The following is a 19,119-nucleotide window of genomic DNA, read 5'->3' on the forward strand; positions in this document are numbered from 1 at the left end:
ATCTTGTTTCATGCTCCCACTGAACTTCATGTCCTTCTCGTGTCGTACGAGAAGGGAGTGCAGTTCATGGGGACTTTTCTTCAAATCATTCATATAGTAATTCGCTCTAAAGAGCGCAAAACCATCGTGGAGTGAATGAAGCATGCGGTCAATAACAATGTTCTCGCTGATTTTACAATCAAGCGCCTCCAGTCTCTCGACATTCTCAATCATCTTTGAGAATGTGTGGGCTAACCGGTTGGCCCTTTCGGAGTTTCGCATCAAAGAAGCGAGTGGTATGCTCATAGGTCACGATTCTCGGTGCTTTCGAGAATTCCTTAGTGAGCGTGGTGAAAATCTTGTTTGCACCTTGGGCTATGAAGCGTTTCTGCAAATTGGATTCCATTGCAAAAATGAGTACGTTTTTAATCGCACCCGCTTCCATGAAGAAGTCGCTATACGTGGAGACCTCGTTAACTCGAGCCGTGGGGCCAGGGGGGGCTGGCGGGGGCTCGATCGAGATACTTGAGCTTCCCGTCAGCGGGGCGCATTCCGTAATGCCGCCTCCCATTCCGCGAAGTTTGATCCATCATTCTTCAGTCTAGTGGACTGATTCATCTGATTCATGAAGATCCGAAGCCAGGACTCACGGTCCAATGTGGCACTTGGCATTGGGTCATCGAGGATGCCAGCCATTATGTTATTAGCAGTTTTAAAACGTGATCTACGTTGAAAAAGAAAGAAAAACAAAAACGAAATAAGCAACTCATCGAGGTGATTTAAGTCTATTTAAAATTCATTTTAATCGTGTAGACTCATTTCACTTGCATAATTGATCTCCCTCAAGAATAATACAAGTGATCCCAAGACTCAATTTCTGTAAATTGATAAGCCAACTGTTTAGCTAATTCTTCCGTAAGAACTCTTGGTCGATAGATTTCCGTAAATCCTATCTATAGTCCACCATGATCACAGGATCGTACGAGTGACCATAGCGTTGAGATAAAATAGGTCAATCGGTTCCAACTTACCCGACGTAGAAGGGGTCATATTATGCCTACCGACGAAGAAGGGACTCATTGGAGTTTGACCTATAAAGACCATTCTCAATTTTGGTTTATACGAGGAAGATCCCATCAACTAAGTTTCAATTCATTTTAAGTGAACAAATAACTAGCAACTGCGTGAATGAATTAATTTAGATGATGGCTTAAATCGTGTGACATAAGAATGTCATAGAAAACTAACGCGTGACCTCTATATGAGTCAGTTTTCATGCAATTATTAGGTGGTTTGGTTTTAGGCGGAATATGATGCAATCTATTGTTACGATAAAATAAATAAATGAATGCAATACGTAAATAAAAATTCCTAGTGTGGCCTATCCTAGTAAAAAGAACATAATACAACTTTGGAATCCACCGTTGGACCCGGGAAGCTTGTCTTGATGTTCCATCTATGTCCATGCAGCGGGAGTGAGCATCCGATCTCCATCTTTAGTCTTCTCAAAATTACAATTAAAATTTACAAAATATAAACCTATTTACATTCTAAATAAAAACTGTAATAAAAAAAAATAAAAAGGGAGATACGAGATCTCAAAATACAACCAAGACCGTGTTCCATCATTACGGTAACACGTTCTACTAAGGCCACACTAAGTTACAACCGTTTGTGAAAATTAAATAAATACGTAATTAAAAGCATTCAAAATAATCAAAATAACGATAAATAAAATGCATCAACTAAATTAAATTTATTCGTGACATAATTCCGTAATTATGTTAAATTTATCCAAACCACCTTATATGATTAAAATTATGTGACAAAACCGCTTTAGTCAAGTTAATTTTAATCCGTGATAATCCGTTACTTTAAATCGTTTTAAAATAACTAAATGGTACGTGAGTGAACCGTTTCACTATCAAGCGAATGCATAAATCCGTATTATGCACATGTTTTGGCCCAAAAAAATAAAAACAGAATTTTTTTTTTTTTATCACGTTCTGACAGTGAACAGTACACGAAAAAAAAAAATTTTTTTTTTTTATTCTTCAGCTATTGCCGAGAGCAAGAAAAGGCCAAAAAAAAAAAATTCAAGCGGCTCAATCCGAGAGCCTCAACAAAACAAAACAAAAACGATTTGTTAAAACCAATTGTAAATTGATATGATCTTAACATATTGTTATAATTATCGTTTAAAACAACAATACGCAAAGAACAAATCGAGAACAAGATAAAAGATCGTCACAAGGCACGATTTTCAATGCAAATCAGCCGTGTAAACAAAAATTACAAACCAGCCGTGACAAATTATGTGCCGCACGAAATTTTATGTCAACAATTTGATAGATCTTTAACATATTGCAATGAATATCGATTACAAAACAATATGCAAAGATCAAATCGAAAACACGACAAACAACAACCATCACCGTGTAAACTTGACACGGTTCCCAAGACAGAAAACGTAACATAAAAAAAATCTGCCGAGATCAAAAACAGGCTGCCGCACGGTTTTCCAAGCTTAAAAAAAAATCGTTTCAAATTCGTTTGATGAAAAACACATAGAAAAATTTACGTGGCCTCGCTCTGATACCACTTGAGGGGTAATATCCGTATAATACCCTATAAAATTAGGACTATAACGCAAATTTTATATGTGATTATTGTCATAAAACAAAAACATGAGAAATACAATAAAGCATTAGAAATAACCTTCGGTCCTAGTGCAATTCGGCAATGAGAGATCAAAGTAGATCTCCTCCTAATTGTTGCACCCAAGATCGTCTGAGAATATGCCCTTGTGCTAGAAATGTGTTCTCTAATTGCCTTGCAATATTAAGAGAACTTGATGTGTATTTTCTATAGATGTGAGATCTGAATTTTGAGAGGAAAAATGTCTCTCAAAACCCTAATTCTTTTTGCAAATGACAATTCGGTTACAAATGAGGAGAGGCTCACTCTTTGTATGGTTCGGCCGTGAGCTTCATGAGGAGGGAGTGGGCTTTCCACTTTCTCCTTATTTTTAACTCGTGATCCGATATCATTTTCGCTAAATGTATATGACGCGGTTTTATCATATATCGTCATCGGTTATCGGCTATTAATATATCGTCTAGTAACAAGGATTAGCCGACATATTAATACATGTCCGACAAAGACAATATTGTATAATTAATTCAATATACATTAATTAAATATAACCGTTTATATTTAATTTACGAATTAACTGTTTAATTCGCCTTAGCCCATTTTATTTAATCCGTATTAAATAAAATATCTCAACATCGCATTTTGACTAATTACTAGTTAAATAACTCGGACTAACTGCTTAGTCAATTATTGGCATCAACATGACTGTATTTTCATACCGTCACATCTCTCAAACGTATCCTATAGGTGTGACTTTTAGGGACCAGTTGATCACCGCCATCCGTATGACAATAACGTCAAACTTATCTAGCAAGCCAACCGTTATTGATAAACGTGGACCAACGGATAATAATACAAAAGTATACCCTTTGATCCTTTTAGAGATTTATAAGTCCTTGCACTAATCGTAAAGGACACCCCCAACAAATATATATATATATATATATATATATATATATATATATATATATATATATATATATATATATATAGAGAGAGAGAGAGAGAATCAAGATCCTGTGCGAACTAAATTATGGTGCGAACCATACGAACTAGTCTACAATAGTCAGGTCAACAAAATAATATAAGGGTCCTAAGTTATATTAAGGCCCAACCCCTTTAACTTACAGCTTCTTCACGACACTCTCCTTATACTCTTACTAACTCTCTCATTACCAGTGATGACCGCTCTCCGGCGACGGCGACGGCGACAGGATCTCCCACTCTCCGACGGTGACGGGATCTCTTTCTTCATTAGTTGATGTACGTTTTTCCCCTTTTGTAACCCTAATTTTTTCTATATTAATTGTTATGTGGTAGATGTGATTTTGTGATTCAATTTTCGATCCGTACGGAGTACCAATCGTGATGAACCCCATCGATGATTGTTTTTCCCCTTTTGTCACCCTAATTTGTTCTATTTTTGTTGTTATGTACCTGATGTGAATTTGTGCTTCCATTTTCGATGTTTAGTAAGATCAGAATGTTAGTCCGAATAATAACCATATTGTATTTAGCAAATCATAAGAAGTCGAAATGGTGATGAACGCCATTGCTGAGTGAAGATTAAACGCAAATAATTTATGTTCTTTCTATAAGTTATTTGGTTCCTGTTATTACATACCACGTCATATGTTAGGTGATGGTGTTGTCGTATTGAGTCGACACGATTTTGTGAGTGGTGGTGGTCATTGGGACAGACAATTGTAGTGCATGGAGCCGTGGATCGACAAATTGTTACTCTAGGTACACATCTCTAACTTGCTGGATAGACATGCCATTATTAGCGGATGCACAAATCGATTTGCTTATCCCCCAATAATAGAAACAGGAACATGTACCTTGTTTATGAGACTGATGAGGTTTGTTTGTGTCCTTACTAATGGCTCCAATCACAAATTGGGGAAATCTTATCTTCCTTTCTCTTATCACTTTATCCTTGTGTTATTTGTGTTGCTATCTCACAAAGAGGAATGAATACCCATCACTTTCTTTGTCTGTAATTGCAACATGGACTATGAAATACGGATGAATAATTCTCAATTTGGGTGCTCATTTTCGGCTGTTTCTATTATTGGCGGATAATTCCATTAGTAACTCAATTTTTACTCTCTTGACTTATGATTTTTTTAGGTCCACATCTCTAATTTGTTGAATAGACATGCTATTTTTAGTGGATGCACACATCGATTAGCTTATCCGCCAATAATAGCATGTGTCTCTTGCAGTACTACCATGTTCATTACTACGTTCATCTGAGGTAGCAATATGGGTTTGTTGTCGTTGTGTGCTAGTCATGGTCGGTAGTTGTGGACTTGATATCTATCAGTTTTCACTTTGCCTTATCTTGGTCAACTAAGAATGGGTTTACTCGGCCCCCTTAGGGTGTCTTTTTATCTTGTGGCCGTTCGAATGCAAAAAATAAAGGAAAGGGTTTTAGGATATCCGGCCCCCTACTTTTGATCCCGTCCCCAAAAAAAGGGTTCAACCAGCCCCCCTAGGGTGTCTTTTTGTCGCTAGATACACTTTTGTCAGTTGCTAGATACACTTTACTCAGTAGCTAGATACATACTTTAATTTAACTAGATATACTTTAGTCAGTTGCTAGATACACAGTTCATAAATACTGATGCACTATATTTGTTCTGCTTGATAGTTGATACTACTACTACTATGTTACATTTCTAATTTTTGTTGCTTGGCTTGTAAGGTTTACATTACTTTGCCGACACATTACTTGGATTGTTGACTTGATTAATTTTTCAGAATGAATGTGGATATATCAATCTCGAAGTTTAGTAAACTGCTTTTGCAAATGAATGCGGATTAAAGTTACAATATTTTTTGTTGAAGATCAGGGTACTGTATATCTTGGCAGTCAGACATGGACTGATAAACTCGATATCCCTATTTTACCTGGTAAAATATTCATCTTTCTTGGGTTTATTTAATTTTATGTTTGCTGTTTTTTTTTCTTCCTTGAAAACAAATTCGCTGAAGCATGTGTTCTAGTTGACTTCGGAAATTAAGGCCTCATATTATTGATTGAACATTCTGTTCTTTGTCATGAAATGTAAGTATGACTATTTTCCCATCATTATGTGTTTTGGCTGATGAATGGTTTTGTATCTAGTACTATAAATTTCGATTATTTTGCTGATAATCTTATACAGAAGATAGATCATGCGAACCTAACCCAACCTGGACTGACCTGACTTAAACCCATAGTACTTTTTGCTGTAGGATTAACGTCTTTAATCTATTTGATCTGACAGAAAACAACTCGACACAAAAACAACCCAACACGATAGATGCATGTGAAACAGAAGCCTGAATGCATATGACCTCAAAACGACCTTACCCGTGAGCTGATGCTCCTTATTTGAACCATTCCCTCAATGATTGTGCACCATATATGGCACAGCCAGAATAACCAGTTAAGCTACATATCACATAAGCTAGTATTTCCAATGGCTGCTGCAATACATACATTCACTAATATTTTACAATGTTGTCTGATGTCTGATGTGCTGCTTTTTTTTTGTCTTTTTGGTTGTTTGTTAGAACAAACTAAAGATATTCGAAGGTTTTTCGTTGACTTGAGCTTGTGCTGTAATTCGCGAGCTTCCAGATCGACATGTCGCTCTTCTTTACGGCTACTATACCATCTCACGATTTCAGGATCATGATTCATCATCTACTCCAGCAGCAACCAACTCAACAAGGTTCTTATTTCTTGCTCAATGTGAAAATTCTAGAACTGAAAATAACAAACAAAAGGGGGAAAATTTTGTCTTGCTCTAATCTCTAACAATGTACTCTCATAATGTGTGGCAGTTTCAGTTGACATCAAGGACGACACTGTAACTCTCAGGGTAGGAAGCGACAACTCATGGACTGCCGACTATCCCATGCTTAAGGTAACATCTGAAATAGCATTCATTGTTCCCCCAAAGAAAGATTTCGTTCATCTTTATATTAAGACTGAAAGGAAAATTTACAACTTCATCTATTACAGGCTGATAGAAGTTGCTGAATGGTAGCAGGGGAGAGTTACAGTACTACTTTTCAGTGGACTAATGCTAGCGTTGTTGTGTCACTGTAGAAGGCAAGTTTGTTGGATGCTTAATTTATAAACACTGATGCACCATATTGTTGTTGTTTGATGCCGCTACTATGTTAGTACATTTCTAATATATATTACTAGGGGTTGTTGAATTGATATCTATTTGTTTTCACTTTGCCTTATCTTGGTCAACGAAGAATGGATTCACTCCGCCCCCTTAGGGTGTCTTTTTGTCTTGAGGCCGTTCGAATGCAAAAACCTAATCCAACCCTAAACCCTTCCCCGTCCCGTTTTAGGATACCCGACCTCCTATTTTTGATCCCGTCCCAAAAAAAGGGTTCACTCTGCCTCCTTAGGGTGTCTTTTGGTCGCTAGATACACTTTTGTCAGTTGCTAAATACACACCATCAACTAGCTAGATACACTTTACTCAGTAGCTAGATATATACTTTAAGTTAACTAGATACACTTTAGTCAGTTTCTAGATCCACACCTTTGGGTAGCTCAATAGACTTTTGTCTGTTGCTAGATACACTTTACTCAGTAGCTAGATACATACTTTTAGTTAACTAGATACACTTTACATGGGTTGCTAGATACACACCTTCAGCTAGCTAGATACACTTCACTCAGTAGATAGATACATACTTTAAGTTAACTAGATACACTTTATTCAGTTGCTAGATACACACCTTTAGCTACCTAGATACACTCGTATCAATTGCTATATATTTGCCTTTAACTTATTTGACACATTCCTTTACGCTTTTAGATACATACCTTTTGCTAGCTAAATAAGTACCCCTCTTAATGATAACATGGAAAAAAGGTCGCGTGGTCGAAGAATATAGAATCGCGTCAGACTTAGAAGGGGTTGGTTCGTATGTTCTCTTGGTTTTCCTCCTGTTTCTTTGTCCTTACTACATCTGGTGTTGACTTTTTACTTCTGGCTCAATATGGATAGCATGTTCCTTTTTTGTTTATCAGCCAATGTGGCTACACCACTAACCATCGTTTTAACTATACAGATATGAATAATTTGACGATCAGTAATCATGGTGCGAGTACAAGCAACAAGCAAGCTATTACTCAGACGAATCCATGTAACAAAAATCTTAAAAGGAAAAGAAATGATGACGATTATGGTGGACAGTGTTATTTACGGACTCGTATGTCTCCTAAAATGCTGATGAGACTTATCAACAATGATTTAAGTGAAAAACAAGTATATGATATCAAAGACACGGGTGCGGTGTTGGTATATGCATGGCGGTGATGGTGTGGTTAGTCGAAGGTGGTAGGAGTAGGAAGTACTGAGTATTATTTAAGGTTGGGTGTAAATACATAAATAGTTATCATAGATATATCCATTAGTATCCCAGGATACACAAATCAATTTGTGTATCTGAGTTAATAATATGTGTATCTGAATTAGTAATAAAGTGTATCTGGCTTATGAGATGGCCATTATGCTCAAATCCCTGCATCGTTGTTTATCAACTTTCTTACAATCAACTGTTGTTAAACACTAGGAGCAGAATGATTGATTTGGGTTAATGACAGCTCTTTCGCATATGTAGAAACACAAAAACATAAATGAGTGATGAGTAGATGGTTTTACACGAGAGAACACCTCATTAACTCTTTACATGTCAAATGAGAACACAGCCGTATGGGCGGTTTCACATGTAATACTAATTCACGGAGCAGCACAAAACAGCGTCAACAATCACCATGACGCATGCTAATAATAACCACCACCAAAGACTTCTTATCACACTCTTTGATTAATTTCTAGCGCCATCACAAAGAAAAAATACAATGAATTCGAACATTCAGTATAATATGGTGCTAGCCATGTTGGCTGAAGTCAGATTTAGAGGGTAGGTCATGCATCCAATACCCAATCAGGTCAAACTGAAATACTCCCACTCTACTGGACCTTTTCCCTCCCTTCATTTCCTTACAGAGCTTGTTTCCCATTAACTGAACTTACAGAAGCCAATGAGCTTGTCAATAGCTTAGAAATTTAAACAATCCTCTTCTCTTGCAACATAGCCACATATAACAAGGTGATGCTAAAACAGGAATTCAGAAAATTCTGGACACACACCAGCACAGGACTGCATAAGCAACAATATCATTTCTCATATAGTCTTGAAGTTCTCCAGCACAGGACTGCATGAGCACAGTTGATTTGTGTATCTTGTAGTACTAGCTTGCGTATCTGCGGTCATATATTATGAAACCACCACTCACCATTTCATGATCACTACCACTGACCAACCCTATCCACGACTAACACTTTGCCCACCATGCAACACCCTCCATTAACCTCACCCATGAACCATCACCATCAATATCAACATCGACCCCTCAACGACGCAGTCCCTACATGACCGACCCTTACTGGCGAACTTCCTCCCACCGGCGACCTCTCTCCCATTTGGACCCCTCATCATCGATAGCCCATCACGGGCATCACCACGGCGACCTACGCAACCTACATGTGACTACCACACAGCGTAACCGTACGCCAATTACTTTTTTTTTTCACAAAATGCGATTAAAATGTTAGATCTACCAAAAACGAAGTAAGATTTCAAAAATTAATTTGATCCAGCGAGGTTATCGGGAAATTTGGAACGGATAATGATCTCCGTCGACGTTTTCGTCGCCGGCGAAGGTGACGAATAAAGTTGGAAGTTGGGCGGGTTCATCGGCGTAGCTAGCAACAGAGAATCGTCAGGTTCCGACAGTTGTCATGATGGCTGGAAGCTGCGACGAGTGGTGGTGGTGATGGTGGTTACGATGGTGGGGACGGGAAAGGATAGAAGGAAACATATGGTACATGTGGGATTTGTGTGTTTGTTATGCGGGACTGATTGTTTCAATATAAGGGATGATAGTGGTAGTTCGTACGGTTCGTATTATATTTTAGTTCGTACGGGATCTCGCCCGTATATATATATATATATATATATATATATATATATATATATATATATATATATATATATATATATGCGGGATCTCGTGAGTTTGGTTCTTACGGTGAGTTGTGAGTTTGAAATCACAACCATCGGATCAAGACAACCAACGACTGAGATTAAATAAAAAAAATAAAACAAAGGGTCTGCATCAAAACATCGTCCTATCACCCAAGCACATATCTGTCTTCAAGATAAGGATCCATGGTTTACATCCCAAAAAATCCCCATTTTTTATTGAAAAAACAATCAATCAAACACGAGAACTTCATCCATGTCATTCAACAGAAAAGTTGCGAATCTCATATTTCCGTACCTCCGTTCAAGCACGAACTTGTCGCTTACTTCTGTAACCTTTGATTCCTTCGTTTACCTGGTTCGATCCCAGGTTTTATTTTCAAACCTTAATTTAGATCCCAGGTTTGATTGCAGGTTTGATTCCTTCGTTATGACCAACTGTATTTGATGGGACGAAAGAGGCAGCGGCGTATGGTGAATTGGTCTCCATTAGTGGGCTTGGCTCGGATTTTAATGGTAAATTGAACTCAATTATTGCTGATATTTTTGACATTAAATGTGAGTTTGAGGTCCCGAACTGACTTGGATCGGGGCCTAGAATCGCCGCCATTTAGGCGTGTTGTTGCTGAGTCAACTCGGATGCCATTGTTGCACCACCATTTGGCTTTTTTGCTTGTGTAATTGGTGGTTAATGAAGTGACGGAGTGCAGCCATGGTGACTTGGTTTCGATTCCAAGTTCGCGGCGAGGAAATGGTGGTTGTTCGTCTAAGAAATATGGCATGTTCATGTTCGATCAGAGGAGTAGGCAGGCGCACAGGTGCTCCGTGGTTGATTGGAGCGAGTTGGTCATAAGCGGGACAGTTGGTCATATCCCCTTTCGAAATCGAGTTATAACTTTGCATTTATTCATTGCTTTGTTTTCCCTTTGCTGTTATTATGATAGTATTAATGTTGATGATCGCTTGTGAATCAGTAATTTGCAGTGTTGAGTTGGCATTTATGATTAGACTCGGCTTAGTAGATGTTATGAACTAATATTTGCGGGTTTGTTGATTTTACTTAGCACTGTCTTGGACTACAGTCTGTAGTAGATGTTGAGTTTTATTGCTGGCATTGGGCTCTCGGGGAGGCATAATGGTACTTAGTGCTTGTTCAAGGTTGAGTGATTATGCTTTCGGTGGATTACTCATGCTCATGTTATTGTGACCGGTGTGCCTTTAGATTTGCCAATACAGAATGCTATGGTTGACATGTACTCTAGCTGTGGTGACTCCCACTTTGCATTTCGTGTGTTTAACAAAATTCAGAACCCGGATCTTGTGTCTTGGAACTCAACTTTTTGTATGAAGTCGTGTAGATGGGTCAACATTAACACGTTTAGGGAGTACGAAATGATGATGGGCGCCGAGTTGTTGCTGATGTCGGGTTTAGGGAGAGCGCTGGTGTCACTGATCTTCGCTCTGATTTTTTCTTTCCTATTTCATTTTCTTTTGCCCATTATTTGATACAGCTTGTTTTTTTTTAGAAAATAATGAGAGATATTTATCACATGGATTGCCCATGAATTGGGTCCTTGATACTTTTTATATTTCTCTATTGATTAATTGTTAGGTTTCTCTTTGTTTTTTTTTTTATGTTTCACTACAATAACACAACAATACCACCATAATAATACTACAATAACACACGGATAACACTAAAATAACAGCACAATAACACGGAGAAAAAAAAAGAAAAAAAATGAAAGTAGTAAAAAAAATCTATGTGACACCGGAAAAACATCATAATAACAGCAGAATAATAGTAGAATAACAGCACAATAACACGTGGTAAAAAAATGAAAAAAAAATCAAAGTCGTAAAAAAAATCAAAGTGGCACCGGAATAACATCACAATAACACCAGAATAACAACATAATAACATGCGATAAAACAAAAAGTAAAAAAATCAAAGTAGTAAAAAAAATAAAAAGTGAAACCGGAATAACATCACAATAGTAGCAGAATAATAGTAGAATAACAGCACAATAACACGTGGTAAAAAAAAATCAAATTCGTAAAAAAAATTAAAATGACATCAGAATAACATCACAATAACAGCGGAGTAACAATAGCAGCACAATAACACGTGGTAAAAAAAAAGAAAAAAAAATCAAAGTCGTAAAAAAAAAAAATCAAAGTAACAGCAGAATAGCATCACAATAACACCGGAATAACAATAACAGCACAATAACATGTGGTAAAAAAAAAAGAGAAAAAAAATCAAAGTCGTTAAAAAATCAAGTTAAAAACAAGCACAATAACAGCATAATAACACTAGGTAAAAAAAAATAAGAGTGAAAAAAAATTAAAGTAAAAAAAAAAGAGTAGCACTAGAAAAAAGAGAAAATAAACTAAATAACAATGTTTTTATATGACAACTAAGATTAATCTTGGCCACTCATCTCTAATTTAATCTAATGGTTGAGATTCTCCCAACTCACAACTCACCATAAGAACCAAAATCAACAAATCCAATCTCTCTCTCTCTCTCTCTCTCTCTCTCTCTCTCTCTATATATATATATATATATATATATATATATATATATATATATATATATATATATATATAGAGAAAGGATCATGTAAGTCCACCTATTTTGGTTGAGTCCATAAGTCCCAATCTAGACCTTTGGATCAAATAAATGAATGGCCAAGATTAGATCAAAATAAAGGGCCTAGATTAAAACACACCAAAACCCTAGCTCTCTCATTTCACTGCCTCACAACACACATTTATCATTCTCTCTCTTCCTCCCACTTTCTCTCTCCCTCCCATCTCTCTCTTTCTCCGACCACAAACCACCTGTCGCCGTCGCCACCCTCCTCCTTCTCTACTACCATTCTTGTTTGCCACCACCGTCGAGTCGCCTTCACCTAGTCACCACCGACACCAGTCACCACGGCATCCACTCCCCTTCTCCTTTTTTCTTCGCCTCCACTCGTCGCCACCAGCAGCCCACCATGCTGACGCCGTCCCCTTCTCCTCCGACCCACGGCTGCAAGTTAAATGGTTGGTCAGATTCATTTTTTTTGTCAATGTGGCGGTTGTTGTTGGTGTTGTGGCGGTTGCGTGGGTTGGTGGTGGTTGAAGTAGGCAGCGAAAGGAGATAAGGTGTGGCCGTGGTGGTGCACTCTTCAGATCTCCTTTATTCATGCAAGGATCATAATACATTCAATGATGAAGTTATTGTATCCGCTACAATTTTGTTTAGTCGGTTTCAAGCTGAGTACGACTGATACGACCACAATGATCCCAGGAGAATGGAACACCAGACTCTCGGTTCATTTAATGCTCAGGAATGCAACATTGAACATTCTTCTACTGTATTTCTTTAGAATGAAGAAAATTCAGATTACACAAAGGTAGATCAAAATGCTAAATGTGGATGACGATTGGCAAATCCTTTTCCAACTTCGGATGGATATGAGTGTCGGTATGATTACCCAAGAGGCATTTGCTCCAATAAAGTATGCATAATAGTAATACCGACTTGCTGCAAATTTATTCCCATCCAAAATCGCTGTCCCTAAGTACATTACACAACCGTAGAGTTGCCCCAGAGAAACCGCTAACTGGAGTACATCACTGTATGACTTGTGCCTTTGTGTAATTACACTTCAAATGACTAGAGTTACACACATAGCGAACTAAAGTTACACACTTGACGAACTAAAGTTACAAGCTATCGAACTAAAGTTACAGCCTTATCATACTAAAGTTACAGTTGTATCGGACTACAATTACACTCGTATCGGACTAAAGTTACACTCTACTTTTACAATAGAAAAGTATATTAATTCAAATATTTACATTAAACTACTTTACGACTAAAGTTACAACTTCAACGACTAAAGTTATGACTTCAAAGACTAAAGTTACACTCGGAAAAGTATATAAATTCAAATTTATACATAAAAATCACCACATGACTAAAGTTACATTTTTCACGGCTAAAATTACACTTCAAATGACTAAAATTACACTCATAAAAGTATATAAACTCAAAGTTTTACATACAAACCACCATATTACAAAAGTTATAACTCCGACGACTAAAATTACACTCCCAACGACTAAAGTTACATTCGTAAGACACTAAAGTTACATAGATTTTTGTTAAAATTACATAAATTTTAATTTACAAATTCAAATTTGTGTATATAAGTTGGCCTTAAAAGATAAGATACACTTACAAATCATTAAATGGCTAAAGTTACACTCATAAATCAGTAAAGTTACACTTAAAAATGATTGGCTAAAAATGGGACTTAGGGACTCAACCAAATTTGTGGACTTACCTGAACCTATCTCTATATATATATATATATATATATATATATATATATAAAACTGGGTTGAAACGCTGTGGATGCGCCACGTGTCCTATACAGCCTTAATGACAATCATTAATTACAGCTAATCTTTTAATATGAGCATAATAAATGTTGTATAAATCTCAGCAAAATATTAATTATAATTTAATAAATTTATTATAAAATTAAATAAAAAAATAACGGTAATTTGATTCTAAATTTAGTAAAAAATATTTTGATAAAAATTTTAAAATGTAAATAATTACGTGCATTGCGAAAAATGCTTTCAATTGAGTATAATTTTGATTATATTTGTTGAAATATTTTGATATGTAGAGATTATTAGAGTGAGTGTCTCACAATATTTTATATGTACGTAAAAAAATATTTTGAGAAAGTTATAAAACTTAGACTATTAAATCCGGTAAGAAAAATATATTTAGGAGAGTCATTGTATTTATTAAAAATAGAACTTAAATAAAAATACTAAGAGAATAAAAATATAACTTAAAGAAAACTACTAAGAGATAAGTTTTTATAGTGTGAGAATGAAAAAATTATTGCGAGAAATTGAATACATATGAGATTTTGATAGGTTTAAATAGTGTGACAAGGAGTATGTATGTACACACATGAACACATTGAGCGCGAGTGCATTTAAATAATCAAAACAAAAGTAATAATTATTAAGTAATATAGTATTATAAACGATATGAAAAAGTAGAAAAAACATTACATTTTTCTTTAATATCTTCAGTTAAATATGTATTCGTCAAATATAAAAAATTGATTATGATAAACTAAATATTACTTTTAGTTAAATATTTTATGTTATCTGTTAAATACTTTGAAGTTAAACCTCAAAAACTAATAGTTGAAAAAGTTCAACCAATTTTATTTACAGGTAATCTATTACACATCATTGTAGAAAAATAATATAATTGATAGTTGTTTTAAAAAACAAAAGGTGTGAATTTATTATAGATATTTTTGACATGTAGCGCTTGCAACACACAATCAAATCAATTGAATAAGTTATACATAAAAAATTTCCCACGTTATACATAAAAAATTATAATTTACATAAAATTATATTCACATCATTTTGAACGAATATTAATTGATTCGGTATATACTGTATCGTTAAATAATATAATTTGATAACTCAATGATGAACGTTGCGTTATTAGAATAAATTTTATTATAATTAATATGATATTATATAAGTCACAAATTTATTTATAAAATGTTGATCGTGCATAATTAATTATCACTTATTGATTTTAATATTTAATATTGTATATATTTTATTTTAAAACAGTGAAGTTAAACCTTAAAAATTACATTTGAGAAAAATTAATTTTTTTTTATTTATAAGTAAAAACATAAAAGATCATATATGAATTATATTATTTTTCTTCAATTATAATAATAAAATTTCAATACAGGCCGCGCGAAGCGCGGGATACTACCTAGTATATATATAGATTTAGGATCCGGTGAAAACGACTACTCGGTGAGAACGTCCTTTATAATAAACTTCACGTGCGATTTTACTTTCTCACAACCAAACTTCATCTCTCATTCTCTCCCAATCACATTTCTCCTTGATAAATCCCCCATCACCACCTACCCTGCTGCCGTCACCACCTACCACTTTGCCGTCATCTCCGGCGACGATCGCCAACTCCGGCGAGCACTTGTGACAGAGGCGCCATCTCTAATTCCATCAGAAGCTGCAATCACCACGCAAAATCAATCAAAACCAAAATCACACAAATTGAAAAAATTGGGGATTGATCGATTGAACAATCTTGGTCAAATCATTATGAATCCCCAAAAATGTAAAGAGAGATAAGATATTACTCAATTCATTATGAATCCTAAATCATCATCTTCGTTTGTTACCACTGCCAAGCTCGTAGTTGTGTTGTTAATCAGCACAATTTCCGAATTAGGGTTTTGGAATTAGTTCGAAATTGATCGATTGAAGAATCTTGGTCGTTAAATCTACGGTTTCTGCAGATCCGATGATGTCAAATTGACACGCTTCTTGTCGCTATCACAGGGTGGTCGGGAGGTAGGATATGCGCGCACAGGAAAGTAGTTGTAGCAAGTCGGAGTTGATTGTCGAGAGTTAGTTGGTTGGTACTTCTCTGGCGACGTTGATGTTTGCCGTCAATGGATTAGTGTGGCGGTTGTCATGGTTTTGGGTTGAGTTGCTATTTTTGTTGGTGGTGGCAGCATGGTTGTTGGTGGTACGGGAGTTGAGGTGGGAGGTGGGATAATAGACGTGGAGATGATAAATGGGAGAGACGAGAGTTGTTCTACTCCTCGCTAGTGTCGTGAGGTGGTTAGGGGATCATAGGTGCGCCAGGATGCATGTCGGCTGTGTGAGGTGCTGGCTATGAGTGCGTAGTGGTGGTGGTGCAGCGGTAGTTATGGTGGTGGTTCGTAATTTGAGAAATTTTTATAAGTGTATCTACTTAGCATATTTCTGTATCTAAAGCACTATTTTTGCGTATCTAGATAATTTGTATTTTTTGTATCTAGCATGGGGAATAATGTACCTAGTACGGGAAAAAATGTATCTACAGTGTTAAGAAATTTTTCTTGAATTATGAAAAAAAAGTGTATCTACGATAGTCTAAACTATACTTGAGATTTGGTTTTTTTTTTTAAAAAAAAACGTATCTACATTGTTAAAAAATGTATCTACAATTGTGAAAAAAAAAGTGTATCTACGATAGATTAAAGTGTACCTCAGATTTTGTTAAAAAAAAAAAAGGTATCTAACTTATATTTCAATATATCTAGTTCATTCTCACCATTCTTACCGAATGTTCGTTCTCTCCGGATCTTGACTATATATATATATATATATATATATATATATATATATATATATATATATATATATATATATATATATATATATATATATATATATATATATATATATATAACTAGGTTGAAACGTTGTGGATGCGTCACGTATCAACCCAGTCTTAAATACACGTATTAATTACAGCTGAAATTAAATACAAACATAATAAATGTTGTATAAATCTCAGCAAAATATTAATTATAGTTTAATAAATTTTATTATAAAATTATATTAAATAATTACGGTGATTTCATTCTAAATTTACTAAAAAGTTATTTTGATAAAAATTCTAAAATGTAAATAATTATGTTCATTGTGAAAAATGCTTTCAATTGAGTATAATTTTCATTATATTTATTGAAATATTTATTTTGATATGTAGAGATGATCAAAGTGAGTGTCTCACAATGTTTTACATTTACGTAAAAAAACATTTTGAGAAAGTTATAAAACTTAGACTATTAAATCCATTAAGAAAAATATATTTGGATCGGAAGAGTCATTGTATATATTAAAAACACAACTTTAAAAAAAACTACTAAGAGATAAGTTTTTATAGTCTGGGAATGAAAAAAAATTATATTGGACAAATTGAATACATGTGAGATTTTGATAGGTTTCAATAGTGTGATAACGAGTATGTGTACAAGTGTGTATGTACATAGTGATCGCGAATGCATTTGAATAATCAAAACAAAAGTAATGATTATTAAGTAATATAGTATTATAAACGACATGAAAAAGTAGAAAACACGTTACATTTTTCTTTACTATTTTTAATTACATATGTATAAGTCAAATATAAAATATTGATTATGACAAACAAATACTCCGTATTACTTTTAGTTAAATATTTTATATGTTATCTTTTGAATACTTTGAAATTAAACATCAAAAAATAATATTTGAGAAAGTTCAACCTATTATATTTACAAGTAATAAACTCTTAAACATCATTATATATAATTATTTAAAAAAAACAAAAGGTGCAAATTTCTTATAGATATGTTTGACACATGTCACATGAAAGACACAATGAAAACATTTAAATAAGTTGAGTTTGAACTCTATATGTTTGTTAGATAAATGTCACATGCTATACATAAAAAATTAAAAATTACATAAAATTATCTTCACATCATTTTGAATAAATATTAATTGATTTGAGACATAAAGTATCGTGAAATGATATAATTTGAGAACTTATTGTTGATTGTTGTATTATCCGAATAAATTTTATTTTGATTAATATGATATTTAACCAGTCACAAATTTATTTATAAAACGTTGATCATGCATAATTAATTATCACTTTATAGTTTTAATTAAAACTCCTATGTATTTTATTTTAAAACATTGAAGTTAAATGTAAACGTATTAAATTTGAGAAAAAATTATTTATAAGAGAAAATATTGAAGGTCATATATGAATCATATAATTTTTCTTCAATTATAATCATAAAATATTAAAACAGGCCGCGTGAAGCGCGGGATACTACCTAGTATATATATATATATATATATATATATATATATATATATATATATATATATATATATATATATATATATATATATATATATACTAGATTACATGCCGGCCGTTGTTAAAGTAATATCAAAAAAATTCTAAATATTTGCTTTGAGATTTTTAATGTGCAAACATTTTATAACGAATATATACCTATATTTTGGTCAACTTGTGCGATAATTGTTACTCTCACAAAGAACAGTAGAACACCGTACCATGGTGTTGACTGTTGATTGCTATTTTGGGTAGACCACTTTGTATAATGTTGGAATTATTAGAGTATGATTGCTTTCAAGTTTCAAGTAGTCCAAGTTTCAAGTAGTCCCAAAGCCTGAAACTAATTCACTTGGTTCAACACTTCAATAAGCTCTTCAACTCAAGCCCGGGCTTGTCATTTCTCAACGGTGCTTTTGAGTAATATAATCATGAGGTCGATCTTCATAAACGTAAAGGCTTTTTCTAATGACTATCTGCTTTTGTTTTGGTTACTTTGTGTGCTTAAAAATCTCGCCGATTCATTTTATAAGTCGTTTTAACCTTTTAGGATGTTACAGAAGAATTAAGAATGTATTTAAAAATGTTACTCCCTCCATCCTACCTTGTTGTCCCTTTCCCTTGTAATTACTTTATCTCAT

The 19,119-nt window shown here is 34.5% G+C and overlaps 1 long non-coding RNA gene across 1 annotated transcript; it reads left to right on the forward strand.

Moving 5' to 3' along the window:
* The first annotated feature begins 3,830 nt into the window (after positions 1-3,830).
* LOC141638993 (uncharacterized) lies at positions 3,831-6,856 on the forward strand. The gene is made up of 4 exons (XR_012542325.1): positions 3,831-3,897; positions 5,401-5,553; positions 6,472-6,554; positions 6,653-6,856. It is a non-coding gene; the product is annotated as an uncharacterized LOC141638993 (long non-coding RNA).
* Positions 6,857-19,119: the final 12,263 nt, after the last annotated feature.

This window comes from Silene latifolia, unplaced genomic scaffold, assembly GCF_048544455.1.
Source record: "Silene latifolia isolate original U9 population unplaced genomic scaffold, ASM4854445v1 scaffold_246, whole genome shotgun sequence".
Classification (NCBI taxonomy): domain Eukaryota; kingdom Viridiplantae; phylum Streptophyta; class Magnoliopsida; order Caryophyllales; family Caryophyllaceae; genus Silene; species Silene latifolia.